The sequence below is a fragment of the Xenopus tropicalis genome, chromosome 5, assembly GCF_000004195.4.
Source record: "Xenopus tropicalis strain Nigerian chromosome 5, UCB_Xtro_10.0, whole genome shotgun sequence".
Lineage (NCBI taxonomy): Eukaryota > Metazoa > Chordata > Amphibia > Anura > Pipidae > Xenopus > Xenopus tropicalis.
The window spans coordinates 8,331,417-8,350,298 of NC_030681.2; positions in this window are offsets into that span (position 1 = coordinate 8,331,417).

Below are 18,882 nucleotides of genomic sequence, written 5' to 3' on the forward strand. Positions count from 1 at the left end.
AAATTGGGCCATAGCAACCAGATAGCTACTGAAATTCCAAACTGGAGAGCTGTTGAACAAGCAGCTATATAATGCAACAATTGCAAATTTTCTCAGAATAGTGCTTTTTACATAATACTAAAACTTAATTTCAAGGTGAAAATTATTTACAAAGATCAGCATATCCTGCAGCGCTGCACAATAAATATTTCATACAAGCTCAAGCTGATTGGTTGCTGGCCAAGGCCAGGTTCCTTACTGGCAGGGCTACCATCAGGGGGGGAGTGGGGACTGTTGTGCCGGGCTTCATAAAATCTTGACCTGAAGGGGGGCATGAAAGTTACACCAACTGTGTCAATTATCTATTAAAGGCCATGTAAACCCTATATATCCATGTATAAGCATGTCAGTGGTGCGCCGTGGGAGGGAGAACAGCAGCCGACTGGAGCTCCGGGGATCGGGTCTGTGCCCCCTGGGTTTATTCCTGGTGCCCTGCCGGCCCAGTCCGACCCTGCCCATCACCACACAACAGCTTTGCTTCAGGAACCCTACTAGAGTTTATATAACAAACACACAAGTTACCAGTGCAGGGCAATAGTCCATAAAATATGAATTACCTTTGATTACCCAGCCACAGATATATAATCTCATGGTTACCCAGTAACATATAAAATCCTAGCCACGCATATATAATCCTATATATACCTAGTAACATATAAAATCCCAGTCACACACATTTTACCATGACCATTTCCTGCACTGAGAGAGCCCCCCACATCTCCAGTTGTGACTGCTGTGTGTGTAACTAATTGAACCCCATGGAGTATATATTGGTACTCTGATTAAATACAAATATAATTCTTAAAGGTGTAATGCATTATATGTTAAATATTATAGGTATGGGATCTGTTATCCGGAAACCTGTTCTTTTAAAAAATAAATTAAAAAAATTGCCTTTTTCTGATTCTTTCCAGCTTTCAGATAGGGGACATTCACTACTCACAAGCTACAAATTTGTTATTTTTTCTTTTTATTACTTATCTTCCTATGCAGGCCCTCTCCTAGTCATATTGCCATGTCTGTCATACCACTGCCTGGTTGCTAGGACAGATAAGGCTCTAGCAGCCAGATATCTGCTAAAATACCAAACTGGAGAGCAGCTAAACAAAAAAATAGAAATTAAGCCCAACTGCAAGTTGTTTCAGAATAGCAATGTCTACATCTTCCTAAAAAATAATTTAAAAGTGTCCTACCCCTTTAATAGTCTGTGCTAATGCAGAAAATATGCTTTAAATGGATACTGACACAAAAAAATTACTTTTCAAATTATGAATTTACATAAAAAGTTGCCTATAGGTCATGTTGATCTTTTTTTACTGTTAGGGCTGGTTTTGTAAGTAATTGTTGCTTGAAGTTCTTAAACCTGACTGTTTTGCCAACCTGACTGTCCCTTCTCATCCTGTCAGTTACAGCTTCTAATGCCAACGGGCTCCTGCTGCACAATTATGGCCGCCCCCTCATAGAGGAACATGGGGGATCTGATAGGGAATGGAAAAGCTTCAGGCAAATACTTTCAAGGCAAAATTATAAAGCTCATGCAAAGACAATGTTATGATAGATATAAAAAAGGTTTCATTTCTGGTGTCAGTATCTCTTTAAGAGTAGATTTGTTAAATTTCTGCCTCTCTACATGTCCAGGGGTGGGATCTGTTATTTAGAAAGGTCCAAATGCAGGAAGGCTATCTCCCATAGACTCCTTATAATCAAATAACATTTTTTTTTTGGCAATTATAAAACTTTGTACTTGATCCAAACTAAAACATAATTACCCCTTATTGGGGGCAGAACAGCCCTATTGGGTTTATTTAATGGTTAAATGATTCCCTTTTCTCTGTAATAATAAAACAGTACCTGTACTTGATCCCAACTAAGATATAATTACCCCTTATTGGGGGCAGAACAGCCCTATTGGGTTTATTTCATGGTTAAATGATTCCCTTTTCTCTGTAATAATAAAACAGTACCTGTACTTGATCCCAACTAAGATATAATTACCCCTTATTGGGGGCAGAACAGCCCTATTGGGCTTATTTAATGGTTAAATGATTCCCTTTTCTCTGTAATAATAAAACAGTACCTGTACTTGATCCCAACTAAGATATAATTACCTATTATTGGGGGCAGAACAGCCCTATTGGGTTTATTTAATGGTTAAATGATTCCCTTTTCTCTGTAATAATAAAACAGTACCTGTACTTGATCCCAACTAAGATATAATTACCTATTATTGGGGGCAGAACAGCCCTATTGGGTTTATTTAATGGTTAAATGATTCCCTTTTCTCTGTAATAATAAAACAGTACCTGTACTTGATCCCAACTAAGATATAATTACCCCTTATTGGGGGCAGAACAGCCCTATTGGGTTTATTTCATGGTTAAATGATTCCCTTTTTCTCTGTAATAATAAAACAGTACCTGTACAAGATCCCAACTAAGATATAATTACCCCTTATTGGGGGCAGAACATTCCTATTGGGTTTATTTCATGGTTAAATGATTCCCTTTTCTCTGTATTAATAAAACAGTACCTGTACTTGATCCCAACTAAGATATAATTACCCCTTATTGGGGGCAGAACAGCCCTATTGGGTTTATTTAATGGTTAAATGATTCCCTTTTCTCTGTAATAATAAAACAGTACCTGTACTTGATCCCAACTAAGATATAATTACCCCTTATTGGGGGCAGAACAGCCCTATTGGGTTTATTTAATGGTTAAATGATTCCCTTTTCTCTGTAATAATAAAACAGTACCTGTACTTGATCCCAACTAAGATATAATTACCCCTTATTGGGGCAGAACAGCCCTATTGGGTTTATTTCATGGTTAAATGATTCCCTTTTCTCTGTAATAATAAAACAGTACTTGTACTTGATCCCAACTAAGATATAATTACCCCTTATTTGGGGCAGAAAACCCCAGAGCATTCTGAATAACAGATCCCATACCTGTGTGTATAAATATTTAAACATATACACACACCATTTACAAAAATACTCCAGTTGAAATTGTTTAATTGAAATAAACATAAATTGAGTCATTTTATTGGGTTTTTTCCCCAACAGCAAGATAAAAAAAAAAGCAAAAACAATTTATTTACAAACCGTATCACTCATCAGTTTTTTTTTTCCAATCAATAACTGTTTTGAAGGCACTGAGAGAGTACATTTCAATAAAGGTTGAACACTTAATGATAGTTCTGAACGCACCATTACACTTAATGTCCAACCAAGTCGACACGGTGTTTGCAGGGAACATTAACACCGTGACTCCCATCGATGAAGCAGTTGGCCTTTTGCAATTCTGGCCGAGTCCGACATGATATCAAATATATGAGGGTCGGTCACTTGTTCATAGATGGGTTTAGCCACAGAATCCTCCTTCCGTTTTGGGTATGTAGTTCTGATTCCCTCCTGCCTAACCTCCAGACGACTTTTTCTGGGATCGTGATTGGTTGCCTTCCATCTGCCCGTGTTCCTGTTGTGAGATAAAACGGCCAGCATGGTGCGCGCGTGCATGGAATCCACCCCCAAACACATCCCTTTAGGCCTAAATTTGAATGCTTTGCTATGGAAATTCTCAAGTTCCTCTGTGTGGCAGAATTTCCCTATCTGCGAAATATCTTTGATTAGTTTGGGGTCAGTAATTATTTTCGTCAAGATGGTGTGAGCAGGATGACCAGGGGGGATCCATCTTTTACACTCACTTTGTGCCGCAGTCCATGTTTTGTGATGACATTTATTGTAATGTTTAAGAGCTGGGAAAGTATGCCTGTTAGAGATATGATATAAAACGGATTTCCATTTGTCGATTAAAACGTCGACGTTCCGGTAACAGGTTTGCGAGCACCACCACAGATGCTTTGTTATGGCTTCGACCCACGGGGCGATGGCTTTCCCGTTTCTCGTTTTGCTGGCAGCAGACAGCCTTTTGGCAACGTTTTTGCAGACGCGCCACACGTCGTACTGGTGATCGATAGATTTGTATTTAGACAACATCAACTGACGTACGGCGGGCTGACGATCTGTGATTATTAGTTTCACATCGGTCCCCTGGTCTTTAACGTCATCGAGGCACCTTTCAAAAGCAACAGCTTCCATTTGCCCGGAGGTTTTTCCTGGGACCACCTGGTCAATGGAGAAAGCAATGACTTTCTTAGTTGAAACGTCCATCATTGTATAAGTGCAGAATTGAGAGCTGTAACCCGGACTGTTGAATTGTCCATCGCCAGCTAGAACTACAGCTCTGTCGGACATCTCACTAAGCAAGTTTACCTTTTCTCGCTTCCAGGCCAAATCTATAGAAGGAAACACATAGTCTCTTTGATATCTGCGATAGATGGTTGGTGAATAAAATGGCATGCCGAGTATTTCCATAAACTCTTTGATTTTTGTAAAAGATGATCCACTCAACAGTACAGCGTTTGCCATCGCTACGTTACCCAGTGAAACTTGGCCTGCCAAGGGCTGCGATGTCCAGACTAATGATTCGTGCCCTTCTAGACATTGTAGCCGGACTTCAAGGAGAGTCCCATCTAATTTCTTGTTTATCTTAATGATAGGTGCTTGACACAGAGAAGAAGATGAATGTTGGCATCTGCATAAATAGAATAATTTGTCCAACTGCTCTTCAAAAACAAGAAATTTTCTTTGATTAATATCTTCTACTTGTCGAGACAACATAGAATCGTGACCAAAATGACTTGAGTGCAGTTTCTGGTCGTGTTCCGACGTTGAATCCAAAGTTTCATCGTGAATATTTTCTTCGTCTGATATGGATTCTATATCAAAGTTTGGCTCATCATGATGGGTTCCAGTATCACGAATGAATAAGGAAGGCATTTCTGTGGTTTTTTGAAGAAATCTAGGCTTACCGCGCGTAGCAGATGCAACTGGATACAAATGATCTTTCGGGATCCTCCATTCTCCAGCCTCTGTTGACTCATCTCCATTGTGGATTGTTTGATCTCCCCTAGCAGAATAACTTATATCGGTTATCGTAGAGCTGTTTTTGAAATATTTGCGTTCAGTTTGTGTTTGTACCGTTACTAGGCGAGATATGATACGAACTATTGTCGAAGTAGTTGGCATAGGATCTTCCTCGACTCTTCTTCTTTTTGCCGCCGGTATATTTGTTACAGGTTCTTGTGCTGTTAGAACAGCAGTGACTTTACGATGTACAAACTGGGTTGGTATGGAGTTTGGTTTTAGGCCTCTTTTACTTCCCAAATTCATGAAACAATCTTCAGTAAAGTGGTTGGAACACATGCGATAGCTTGTTTTTTTAATGTCTTGTAGGATCCTTTCCGCGACGTGATTGATTTCTGCATATTGGCCCGTCTGTCGAAGCCAGTTCTTTATTAAATCTAACTTGTGTGGAAAGGTGTGAAGCGTCACATCCGGATACTTAGCTTTCTGCCCAGTTTTGTGTGGACAACCTCTCACTATACAGCTAGGCATGCTGAAAATTGAAATTAAGGAAAAAATTTTTAATTTGAAAACATTAATTTTGTTGATTATAACAATGCATGGGCTTACAGGTTGCACAATACAGGGGCTGTCAGGATGAACAATGTAGGGGCTGTCAGGATGAACAATGTAGGGGCTGTCAGGTTGAACAATACAGGGGCTGTCAGGTTGAACAATACAGGGGCTCACAGGTTGAACAATACAGGGGCTCACAGGTTGAACAATGCAGGGGCTCACAGGATGAACAATACAGTGGCCAGGTAAAATGGCCACAAACACACAGACATTATTGTAGGACAGGGGTGGCCAATACATCAATCGTGGTCCACCAGTCGATCCCCCGTAGATTTCTGGTGGACCACGATGAAGCCGGGAAGTGCGGAAGTGCTGCGTCGCATACGTATGCATTCACGTTGCACTTCCGCATTCCCCGGTGCCCAGGCCACCCCTGTTGTAGGAAATGAGGTTTTGTACACTAATGATGCATGTTTAGTGGGAGACAAGGCAACCAATATCGGCACAAGACTTGGATATCAGTCATCTCGTCAGTCTGACAGGATGGAAATTGTTTTATCATGCACCTTTGAATGTTAAAGGAGAACTAAACCCCAAGATAAATACAGCTAGAAATGCCATATTTTATACACGACACTGACTGCACTAGCTTAAAGTATCAGCATCTCTATAGTAGTAATGATATAGGTCTTTACAATTGTCACAGGAGCTCCCCATCTTGGATTCTGTCCCGGACAGTGCATGTGCTCAGTGGGCTCTGAGCAGCTGTTGAGAAGCTGAGCTTAAGGGTCGTTTATCAAGCAGAAAATGAGTTTTTTCTGTCATATAAACTGATGCTACATGTCCGATTATTAAATGCTGATGCTAAATGCCCTGGTTTCTCAGCTGCCATGTAATGTGAATCTGAATTAATTACTAATCAGCCTTATCTTGTTACACACACATATATATATATATATATGTTTAAGCTTTAGTTCTCCTTTAATGCTTCATTAGAAGAGAAAACAAACTATCATTAGATCTTAATTGTATTGTGTATGGCCGCCTTTAATCTCAGTGCCGATGGTAAGTAGTCATAGCAACCAGAATCATTTGGGGGGGGGGGGGCACAAAAGGTAGACTGGCCAGTTGGACAGAAATGTCCTAATATATACTATAAAGGTGGCCAAACATGGGACGGATTTCAGCTGCTCATGTCGGTCCTGAAATTGGGCAGATCTCAATCAGGCAAGTTTTATTTTTCGGCCAGATCGAGGGCCGCATTGGCTCATTGATGTGGTCCCCAAACCGACTATGCCTTTTAATTTGATAATGTGGCCCCAGGGTCAAACTAATGAATTTTCCCGATATCTCCCACCCATAGGTGGGGATTTAGGGAGAAGACCCGCTCGCTTGGCGACCTCGCAAAACAAACGGATTTTAGTTTATGGTCACCTCTAAGCAACTGAAATTATCTTAATGGCTGAATACATTGTATACATGTATATAAGATCATTACACTAATATTTAAAATAAAATACAGGTCAAAATATTTTATTAAACTGACTATAATATTTAAAAGCAACTATGAGTAACTATAATTAACTATATAAAGTGCAGGAAAGAGATATATCTGGTACCTTCAGAAACCCTACAATGATATTTATTATTTATACGATGCAAACACAGCTTTGTCATGCAAAGTAAATGGCAGGGACATAAAAGAATGATTGAATTATAATTTTAAAGGGCATGTAAACCCCCCACAAAAAATGCAATCAGTGAACAGCCTTTTTTAAATACCTGCCACTCCTGTTGTTCAAATGTTAATAGTAAAGCTGCAGCATCCCCTTAATCAATTAGGATTCCTCCCCCCCCTCTTCACCCCCTTCCCTTAGGAACTGACTTTAGCCCCTGGCTAACTGAGCATGCTCAGTTCTTATCAACTCGGGTTACCAAACACACCCTCCAGTCTAGAGATGGCAATATTGGTTTCTATAGAAACTCTGCTCTGGCTGGGCATTCTGCTGGACAAACATGTTTTTTTCTCCTAACCACCTTGTCCTGAGCAGGACTATTTATTGAAGTTCTGCCTGTGTAAGCCTGCATTCTTCACTGCATCAACTTTACAAGGTGTGCAGATGTAAATGTCACTGAAGATGTGTGAGAAGGAAGATGGCTGCCGGGTCAAAGCTGCTATTTGTTTTAGGAAAATGGGATGGTGCTGGCGAATGGAGGGGATATATGCAATAAAAATGGTGGGGTTTGGGTGGGGGAGATGGGCTCAATTTAAATACATGGTAGGAAAAGGTTGGGATTACATGTGCTTTAAAAAAAAATCAAATATAAATTTAGTGTAAAATTGTATGAGAGTTCATTCACCAAATACTGCTGTCTCAAACATGAAGAATTTGTGTAAATAAAAAGCATTGCTTGGATTTTGCAGTGTTAAGGTCCCCATACACGGGCCGATAGTAGCTGCTGATATGGGTCCCTTAGATTCGGCAGCTAATCGGCCCGTGTATGGGCCCTATCGACTGATACCTGGCCTGAAATCAGGCAGATATCGATCGGGCAGGTTAAAAAAATCTAGTCAGACCGGGGACCGCATCGGCTCGTTGATGCGGTCCCCGGACCGACTTTGCCTATACCCGTCATTATAATTCGATCGTTTGGCCCCAAGGCCAAACAATCGAATTATCCTGGATTCTCCCGATATGACCCACCCGTAGGTGGGGATATCGGGAGAAGATCCGCTTGCTTGGCAACATCACCCCTGGGTCCCAACGATCAAACTATCCTGGATTCTCCCGATATTGCCCACCCGTAGGTGGGGATATCGTAGGGCTGGGCGATATACCGTTTAATACCGAATACCGGTGTTTTTTTTTCAAACTATATTCATTTTTCAGATACCGCAATACCGGGGTGTCAGGGTACTCACGCGTGCGGCCCGGTCTCGCGCGCGTCCAGTTGTCCGCGGGACCTGCGTCAAAGCGCACGTACAAAGCGTGCACGTCCGTGATGCGCTGGCGGCGCCGGTTCTGCGCATGCGTGGGGGGTATTTAAAGCTATCAAACGCCTCCCTCCTGTGCTATGTTTGTCTGCGGCCTTGCCTGGGAAACTAAGCCTGCCTGATTTACCTTACGACTTTCTGTTGCCGATCCTTCGCTTGCCTGACTCTGATTTTCAATACTGCAGTAATTATTCTCTTATTTATTAGGAAATGGGGTTAACACCTAATCATGCATGGGAAAAAAAAAATACCATCAAATACCGTGACACCGATATAATTTTGAAAAATACCGTGATATAAATTTTTGGTCATATCGCCCAGCTCTAGGATATCGGGAGAAGATCCGCTCGCTTGGAGACATCACCCCTGGGTCCCAACGATCGAATTATCCTGGATTCTCCCGATATCGCCCACCTGTAGGTGGGGATATCGGGAGAAGAGCCGCTCGCTTGGAGACATCACCCCTGGGTCCCAACGATCGAATTATCCTGGATTCTCCCGATATCGCCCACCTGTAGGTGGGGATATCGGGAGAAGAGCCGCTCGCTTGGCAACATCACCCCTGGGTCCCAACGATCGAATTATCCTGGATTCTCCGATATCGCCCACCCGTAGGTGGGGATATCGGGAGAAGATCCGCTCGCTTGGCGACATCGCCAAGCTAGCGGATCGGCCCGTGTATAGGGAACCTCCCGGCGGGGATCTGGGACTCCGACTAATCTCCCCGTGTGTCACTGCCCTAAGGGTTAAACTGTCTGCTCCCAAGCTCACTTGCTGAAGTCAGGAACAGGGTCGGACTGGGCCGGCGGGACACCGGGAAAAAACCCAGTGGGCCCCACCGACCCAGACCAGATCCCCGTCGGGAGGTTTGGGTGGGCAGCGGGGTCCCCTGGGGGGGTGGAAAGAAGCTGTTCAATGATTACATTTGTGTGGTGGGGGTTTCCATGTCATTTAAGTTCCATTAAAACAACTCATGTAACTTCCGCAAAAACTGCTGTGAAAGAAACATAGCAACAATAACAATGCCAAGGGGGGGAGGGGGAGCAAACTCTACTGACCCCCCCCCCCCCCATGAACTGACTGACTCATTAGCACAATGGAACTTTATATGAACTAGAGTTTTTATATTGGGAACTATTATTACATTATTATTATTATAAATGCTTATTTATTTGTTTATATTGGGAAATATAAAGTCTCCAGGGCCCCCACAGTTCTGCAGCCCCCCCCAGCTGTATGTTTGTGTAGCTCACACAAGGGGCGTGGCCAGGAAGGTACTACCTGCTTGTGCTCATGGGGGGGGGGGGCTCCACATAACTAGTATGGGGCCCCAGGCCCGCCTAATGGTGACCCAGAAGCCAAACAAAGTTCTGCGTATCTTCTACATCAGCTGCAACTGGGTTTAATTTGGGATCCAGTAGAGACACAACAGGGTGGATCCTTTTACTCTACATAGCCCTCTGTAGGATGCCCCATTGCTACAATATGACGCTATTTCCCCCCTCACACACACGATGGTACCGCCCCGGTATATGATAGACATGAAGGCAATGTAGTCACCTCAGCTCTAGGGATCCGGTTCGCTGGTTCCGTACAAGCTGCAGACCCGCCACACGGCGCTACTTCTCTGCGCTGCGACGTTTCCCCGCCTACTGCGTCCTCCCGAGATGCTTCTCGGCGCTCTGGCTGCTCCCCGCCCCGCAGGACTGAACCACTCGGGTGGGGGTGGATGAGGGGTTTCTAAGGCACAGTGTTAGCCCCGTAGCGCTCCCGGCCAGTTACACACTATAGAAGCAGAGCTGGCGGCGCGGTGCATGCTGGGAGATGTAACCCATCACTGTAGGCAATGGGCAAAGGTTGTGAGGGCAAAGTCTCCTGGAATCATGGGAAACACACGCTGCTTTGCGCTATTACCCACTGGGATAGCGCAGGTTTTGTTACACGATGCACCACCTACAGGCCGTCAATTTCTCTGAACTACAATTCCCATCATCCTCTGAAAAGAGGCTTTACGACATTTTCAAATTCTGGCACTGGAAAATGATTTACTGGTTCTCTGGGCCGTTTTTTTCTCAGGGTTGGCAGGTTGCCGTTTTATTTCTGCCCAATTGGGCTACTAATTTACAGTCCTGGGGGGGGGTTTCCAAAGTACAAAACCGCCAAGGTACAGTTTTGGGCTATTTTTTTGGAGCCTTGGCGGGTTTGTGGTTTGAAAATTAGCCAACGTTTTCCCCACTAGTGTACCTGTTCCACTGCATGCTGGGTAATGTAGTTTGTAGCTAACAATTAGCCTACAGGTAGAATTAGTATGAAACTACAATACCCAGCATGCAATTGGACAGTATAGACAGAGGCTCCCATTTCTATTCCTTTTTGCTCTTTCAGGCTTAACCTGTATGTTCTACCCCCTGCTCTATAGGGTATGTGATTGTACTGTTACTTTCTACTGGGATGTGGGGCAGTTCTACCCCCTGCTCCCTGCTCTATAGGGTATGTGATTGTACTGTTACTTTCTACTGGGATGTGGGGCAGTTCTACCCCCTGCTCTCTAGGGTATGTGATTGTACTGTTACTTTCTACTGGGATGTGGGGCAGTTCTACCCCCTGCTCTATAGGGTATGTGATTGTACTGTTACTTTCTACTGGGATGTGGGGCAGTTCTACCCCCTGCTCCCTGCTCTATAGGGTATGTGATTGTACTGTTACTTTCTACTGGGATGTGGGGCAGTTCTACCCCCTGCTCTCTAGGGTATGTGATTGTACTGTTACTTTCTACTGGGATGTGGGGCAGTTCTACCCCCTGCTCTATAGGGTATGTGATTGTACTGTTACTTTCTACTGGGATGTGGGGCAGTTCTACCCCCTGCTCTATAGGGTATGTGATTGTACTGTTACTTTCTACTGGGATGTGGGGCAGTTCTACCCCCTGCTCTCTAGGGTATGTGATTGTACTGTTACTTTCTACTGGGATGTGGGGCAGTTCTACCCCCTGCTCTATAGGGTATGTAATTGTACTGTTACTTTCTACTGGGATGTGGGGCAGTTCTACCCCCTGCTCTCTAGGGTATGTGATTGTACTGTTACTTTCTACTGGGATGTGGGGCAGTTCTACCCCCTGCTCTATAGGGTATGTGATTGTACTGTTACTTTCTACTGGGATGTGGGGCAGTTCTACCCCTGCTCCCTGCTCTATAGGGTATGTGATTGTACTGTTACTTTCTACTGGGATGTGGGGCAGTTCTACCCCCTGCTCTATAGGGTATGTGATTGTACTGTTACTTTCTACTGGGATGTGGGGTAGTTCTACCCCCTGCTCCCTGCTCTATAGGGTATGTGATTGTACTGTTACTTTCTACTGGGATGTGGGGCAGTTCTACCCCCTGCTCTATAGGGTATGTGATTGTACTGTTACTTTCTACTGGGATGTGGGGCAGTTCTACCCCCTGCTCTATAGGGTATGTGATTGTACTGTTACTTTCTACTGGGATGTGGGCAGTTCTCACCCCCCTGCTCTATAGGGTATGTGATTGTACTGTTACTTTCTACTGGGATGTGGGGCAGTTCTACCCCTGCTCCCTGCTCTATAGGTATGTGATTGTACTGTTACTTTCTACTGGGATGTGGGGCAGTTCTAACCCCTGCTCTATAGGGTATGTGATCTGTACTGTTACTTTCTACTGGGATGTGGGGGGCAGTTCTACCCCCTGCTCTATAGGGGTATGTGATTGTACTGTTACTTTCTACTGGATGTGGGGCAGTTCTACCCCCTGCTCTATAGGGTATGTGATTGTACTGTTACTTTCTACTGGGATGTGGGCAGTTCTACCCCCTGCTCCCTGCTCTATAGGGTATGTGATTGTACTGTTACTTTCTACTGGGATGTGGGGGTTCTACCCCCTGCTCTATAGGTATGTGATTGTACTGTTACTTTCTACTGGGATGTGGGGGCAGTTCTACCCCCTGCTCTATAGGGTATGTGATTGTACTGTTACTTTCTACTGGGATGTGGGGCAGTTCTACCCCTATTAGGGTATGTGATTGTACTGTTACTTTCTACTGGGATGTGGGGCAGTTCTACCCGCCCCTGCTCTATAGGGTATGTGATTGTACTGTTACTTTCTACTGGGATGTGGGGCAGTTCTACCCCCCCTGCCTATAGGGTATGTGATTGTACTGTTCTTTCTACTGGGATGTGGGGCAGTTCTACCCCCTCCCTGCTCTATAGGGTATGTGATTGTACTGTTACTTTCTACTGGGATGTGGGGCAGTTCTACCCCCTGCTCCCTGCTCTATAGGGTATGTGATTGTACTGTTACTTTCTACTGGGATGTGGGGCAGTTCTACCCCTTGCTCTATAGGGTATGTGATTGTACTGTTACTTTCTACTGGGATGTGGGGCAGTTTCTACCCCCTGCTCCCTGCTCTATAGGGTATGTGATTGTACTGTTACTTTCTACTGGGATGTGGGGCAGTTCTACCCCCTGCTCTATAGGGTATGTGATTGTACTGTTACTTTCTACTGGGATGTGGGGCAGTTCTACCCCTGCTCCCTGCTCTATAGGGTATGTGATTGTACTGTTACTTTCTACTGGGATGTGGGGCAGTTCTACCCCCTGCTCTATAGGGTATGTGATTGTACTGTTACTTTCTACTGGGATGTGGGGCAGTTCTACCCCCTGCTCCCTGCTCTATAGGGTATGTGATTGTACTGTTCCTTTCTACTGGGATGTGGGGCAGTTCTACCCCCTGCTCTATAGGGTATGTGATTGTACTGTTACTTTCTACTGGGATGTGGGCAGTTCTACCCCCTGCTCCCTGCTCTATAGGGTATGTAATTGTACTGTTACTTTCTACTGGGATGTGGGGGCAGTTCTACCCCCCTGCTCTATAGGGTATGTGATTGTACTGTTACTTTCTACTGGGATGTGGGGCAGTTCTACCCCCTGCTCTATAGGGTATGTGATTGTACTGTTACTTTCTACTGGGATGTGGGGCAGTTCTACCCCCTGCTCCTGCTCTATAGGGTATGTGATTGTACTGTTACTTTCTACTGGGATGTGGGGCAGTTCTACCCCCTGCTCCCTGCTCTAATAGGGTATGTGATTGTACTGTTACTTTCTACTGGGATGTGGGGCAGTTCTACCCCCTGCTCCTGCTCTATAGGGTATGTGATTGTACTGTTACTTTCTACTGGGATGTGGGGCAGTTCTACCCCCTGCTCCCTGCTCTATAGGGTATGTGATTGTACTGTTACTTTCTACTGGGATGTGGGGCAGTTCTACCCCCTGCTCCCTGCTCTATAGGGTATGTGATTGTACTGTTACTTTCTACTGGGATGTGGGGCAGTTCTACCCCCTGCCCCTGCTCTATAGGGTATGTGATTGTACTGTTACTTTCTACTGGGATGTGGGGCAGTTCTACCCCCTGCTCCCTGCTCTATAGGGTATGTGATTGTACTGTTACTTTCTACTGGGATGTGGGCAGTTCTACCCCCCCTGCTCTATAGGGTATGTGATTGTACTGTTACTTTCTACTGGGATGTGGGGCAGTTCTACCCCCTGCTCCCTGCTCTATAGGGTATGTGATTGTACTGTTACTTTCTACTGGGATGTGGGGCAGTTCTACCCCCTGCTCCCTGCTCTATAGGGTATGTGATTGTACTGTTCCTTTCTACTGGGATGTGGGGCAGTTCTACCCCCTGCTCTATAGGGTATGTGATTGTACTGTTACTTTCTACTGGGATGTGGGGCAGTTCTACCCCCTGCTCCCTGCTCTATAGGGTATGTGATTGTACTGTTACTTTCTACTGGGATGTGGGGCAGTTCTACCCCCTGCACCCTGCTCTATAGGTTATGTGATTGTACTGTTACTTTCTACTGGGATGTGGGGCAGTTCTACCCCTGCTCCCTGCTCTATAGGGTATGTGATTGTACTGTTACTTTCTACTGGGATGTGGGGCAGTTCTACACCCTGCTCCCTGCTCTATAGGGTATGTGATTGTACTGTTCCTTTCTACTGGGATGTGGGGCAGTTCTACCCCCTGCACCCTGCTCTATAGGGTATGTGATTGTACTGTTACTTTCTACTGGGATGTGGGCAGTTCTACCCCCTGCTCCCTGCTCTATAGGGTATGTGATTGTACTGTTACTTTCTACTGGGATGTGGGGCAGTTCTACCCCCTGCCTCCTATAGGGTATGTGATTGTACTGTTACTTTCTACTGGGATGTTGGGCAGTTCTACCCCTGCTCCCTGCTCTATAGGGTATGTGACTGTACTGTTACTTTCTACTGGGATGTGGGGCAGTTCTACCCCTGCTCCCTGCTCTATAGGGTATGTGATTGTACTGTTACTCTCTACTGGGATGTGGGGCAGTTCTACCCCCCCTGCTCTATAGGGTATGTGATTGTACTGTTACTTTCTACTGGGATGTGGGGCAGTTCTACCCCCTGCTCCCTGCTCTATAGGGTATGTGATTGTACTGTTACTTTCTACTGGGATGTGGGGCAGTTTCTACCCCCTGCTCTATAGGGTATGTGATTGTACTGTTACTTTCTACTGGGATGTGGGGCAGTTCTACCCCCTGCTCCCTGCTCTATAGGGTATGTACTGTACTGTTACTTTCTACTGGGATCGTGGGGCAGTTCTACCCCCTGCCTTCTGCTCCTATAGGGTATGTGATTGTACTGTTCTACTTTTACTGGATGTGGGGCAGTTCTACCCCTGCTGCCCTGCTCTATAGGTATGTGACTGTACTTGTTACTTCTACTGGGATGTGGGGCAGTTCTACCCCCTGCTCTATAGGGTATGTGATTGTACTGTTACTCTCTACTGGGATGTGGGGCAGTTCTACCCCCTGCTCTATAGGGTATGTGCATTGTACTGTTACTTTCTACTGGGATGTGGGGCAGTTCTACCCCCTGCTCCCTGCTCTATAGGGTATGTGATTGTACTGTTACTTTTTGAGTAAGAATCCGGGACTGCGGGTTGAGCTGTCAAAAGAGGGACTGTCCCGCGAAAATCGGGCCAGTTGGGAGGTATGGTGCTATATCAAAGAGTGGGGCCCAGTGTGCAATCCCTAATATATATTATATGGTGCAGTTACAGCAATGCCAATGTCATAAGTGTGCCTTGATATATAGCTAATGGTAATGCCCATGCATTGCCCATTTACACACCACATCTAAACCCACCCCTGCCCACTTTATGCCCAGCTCCCCCAGTCTGCCCTAATCTCTGCTCATTTGCCCCATCACCCTGCTCCTGATGTTACTTTATATTGGCAAAGTTTGCAAACAAGGCGCAGTCGCACGACTTACTGGGCATGGCTGCCGTTAATCCGAGCCCCCTGAGAAGGAGAACCCCTGATCCAGTCTGATTGGCATTTAGATAATGACACAGTAGGTTACACCTGCAGACTCAATAGGCCGCTTGCACAAAGGGGCGGATATGGTTTCAGCGAGACGTTATATAATATACAAATGTGCTTGGAATGTTAATCCGAACTGTCAGAACTGGGATTAAGAGTTGGATTAGGGCGTATTGGATCAGATTTACTGCCTGCCTTCACCTGGATTGTTAGGGGAAAAGCATGGGAAGCTGCTTAGCTACAGAACCCTGGGGCCCCTTTAGTGCCGCTTGTGAAATACCCAGAACCATCTATTTGGTGACATATTCTATTTGTTGCCAGGGCTCAGGACCCTACTTTTTAGGGCCTCCATGGTTACTATGGTCCTGTCTGTCACTTAAGGTGGCCATACACATTAAGAGTGATCTTCTCCCGATATCCCCACCTACGGGTGGGTGATATCGGGTGAATTCAGGCTAATTCTGTTGTTTGGCCCTGGGCCAAACGATCAAATTAGAACTACGGTAATAGGCGCAGTCGGTTCGGGGACCACATCAACAATCCGATGTGGTCCTCAATCCGACTAAATTTTTTTAACCTGGCCAGATGTTGGTCGGGCAGGCCCATCGCTAGTTCCCCTACACGGGCCGATCAGCTGCCGGATTGGTCTAAGGGACCAATATCGGCAGCTAGAATCGGCCCTTTATACTTGTCTGGATTTGGTTGCCTCACTATACAAAGAAGGGTCTGTTTCTCTTTATCTGGAATTTCAGTAAATCAAATGTTCATGGTAAAGAACCACTGGCACCCAGCTACTCCCATACTTCTACTAACACTCTATACTCTATTGCAGGGATCCCCAACCTTTTTTACCCATGAGCCACATTCAAATGGAAAAAGTTTTGGAGAGCAACACAAGCATGAAAAAGGTTCCTGGAGGTGCCAATAAGAGCTGTAATTGGCTATTTGCTAGCCCCTATGTGGACTGGGAGCCTACAGAAGGCTCTGTTTTGCAATTAAACTGGCTTTTTATGCAATCAAAGCTTGCCTCCTAACCAGAAATTCAAAATTAAGCAGCTACTTTGAGGTTACTGAGAGCAACATCCAAAGGGTTTGGGAGCAGCATGTTGCTCACGAGCCACTGGTTGGGGATCACTGCTCTATTGCATTGAATGGAATTTTCATGTTTAATGAGCAATGCACATTATTATTATTATTATAATATACCAAATTGTAAATTATATACTTATAAACGGTGCTTAGTGATGTCATCTATTATAATCTGAGTTTAGTGATCTAATTATATCTATATTATAATAAATAAAGTACCCCCTGTTGTAAAATATAAGGATATTAGAAGTCACCTTCGGAGTTCCATGACCTGTATAAAGGCACGAGGCCTTGTGCTTTTATATGGTCATGGAACTCCTCGGGGACTTTATTCACTATATATTGTAAGGAACCCCTCGGGGGCTTATAATATCCCTATATGTTACAATAGGGGGCACTTTATTCACTATATATTATAAGGAACCCCTCGGGGGCTTATAATATCCCTATATGTTACAATAGGGGGCACTTTATTCACTATATATTGTAAGGAACCCCTCGGGGGCTTATAATATCCCTATATGTTACAATAGGGGGCACTTTATTCACTATATATTGTAAGGAACCCCTCGGGGGCTTATAATATCCCTACATATTACAATAGGGGGCACTTTATTCACTATACAGTGGTGTGAAAAACTATTTGCCCCCTTCCTGATTTCTTATTCTTTTGCATGTTTGTCACACAAAATGTTTCTGATCATCAAACACATTTAACTATTAGTCAAAGATAACACAAGTAAACACAAAATGCAGTTTTTAAATGAGGGTTTTTATTATTTAGGGAGAAAAAAAATCCAAACCTACATGGCCCTGTGTGAAAAAGTAATTGCCCCCTGAACCTAATAACTGGTTGGGCCACCCTTAGCAGCAATAACTGCAATCAAGCGTTTGCGATAACTTGCAACGAGTCTTTTACAGCGCTCTGGAGGAATTTTGGCCCACTCATATTTGCAGAATTGTTGTAATTCAGCTTTATTTGAGGGTTTTCTAGCATGAACCGCCTTTTTAAGGTCATGCCACAACATCTCAATAGTAACGGGATGTAACGGGACACGCACCTTCCAAAAAGTTCAACTTTTGTCTCGTCGGTCCACAAGGTATTTTCCCAAAAGTCTTGGCAATCATTGAGATGTTTTTTAGCAAAATTGAGACGAGCCATAATGTTCTTTTTGCTTAAAAGTGGTTTGCGCCTTGGAAATCTGCCATGCAGGCCGTTTTTGCCCAGTCTCTTTCTTATGGTGGAGTCGTGAACACTGACCTTAATTGAGGCAAGTGAGGCCTGCAGTTCTTTAGATGTTGTCCTGGGGTCTTTTGTGGCCTCTCGGATGAGTTGTCTCTGCGCTCTTGGGGTAATTTTGGTCGGCCGGCCACTCCTGGGAAGGTTCACCACTGTTCCATGTTTTTGCCATCTGTGGATAATGGCTCTCACTGTGGTTCGCTGGAGTCCCAAAGCTTTAGAAATGGCTTTATAACCTTTACCAGACTGATAGATCTCAATTACTTTTGTTCTCATTTGTTCCTGAATTTCTTTGGATCTTGGCATGATGTGTAGCTTTTGAGGTGCTTTTGGGCTACTTCTCTGTGTCAGGTAGCTCCTATTTAAGTGATTTCTTGATTGAAACAGGTGTGGCAGTAATCAGGCCTGGGGGTGACTACAGAAATTGATATTGAAATTGAAATTGATAAACCACAGTTAAGTTATTTTTTAACAAGGGGGCAATCACTTTTTCACACAGGGCCATGTAGATTTGGAGTTTTTTTTCTCCCTTAATAACGTAAACCTTCATTTAAAAACTGCATTTTGTGTTCAATTATGTTATCTTTGACTAATAGTTAACGGTTTTTGATGAGCAGAAACATTTAAGTGTGACAAACATGCAAAAGAATAAGAAATCAGGAAGGG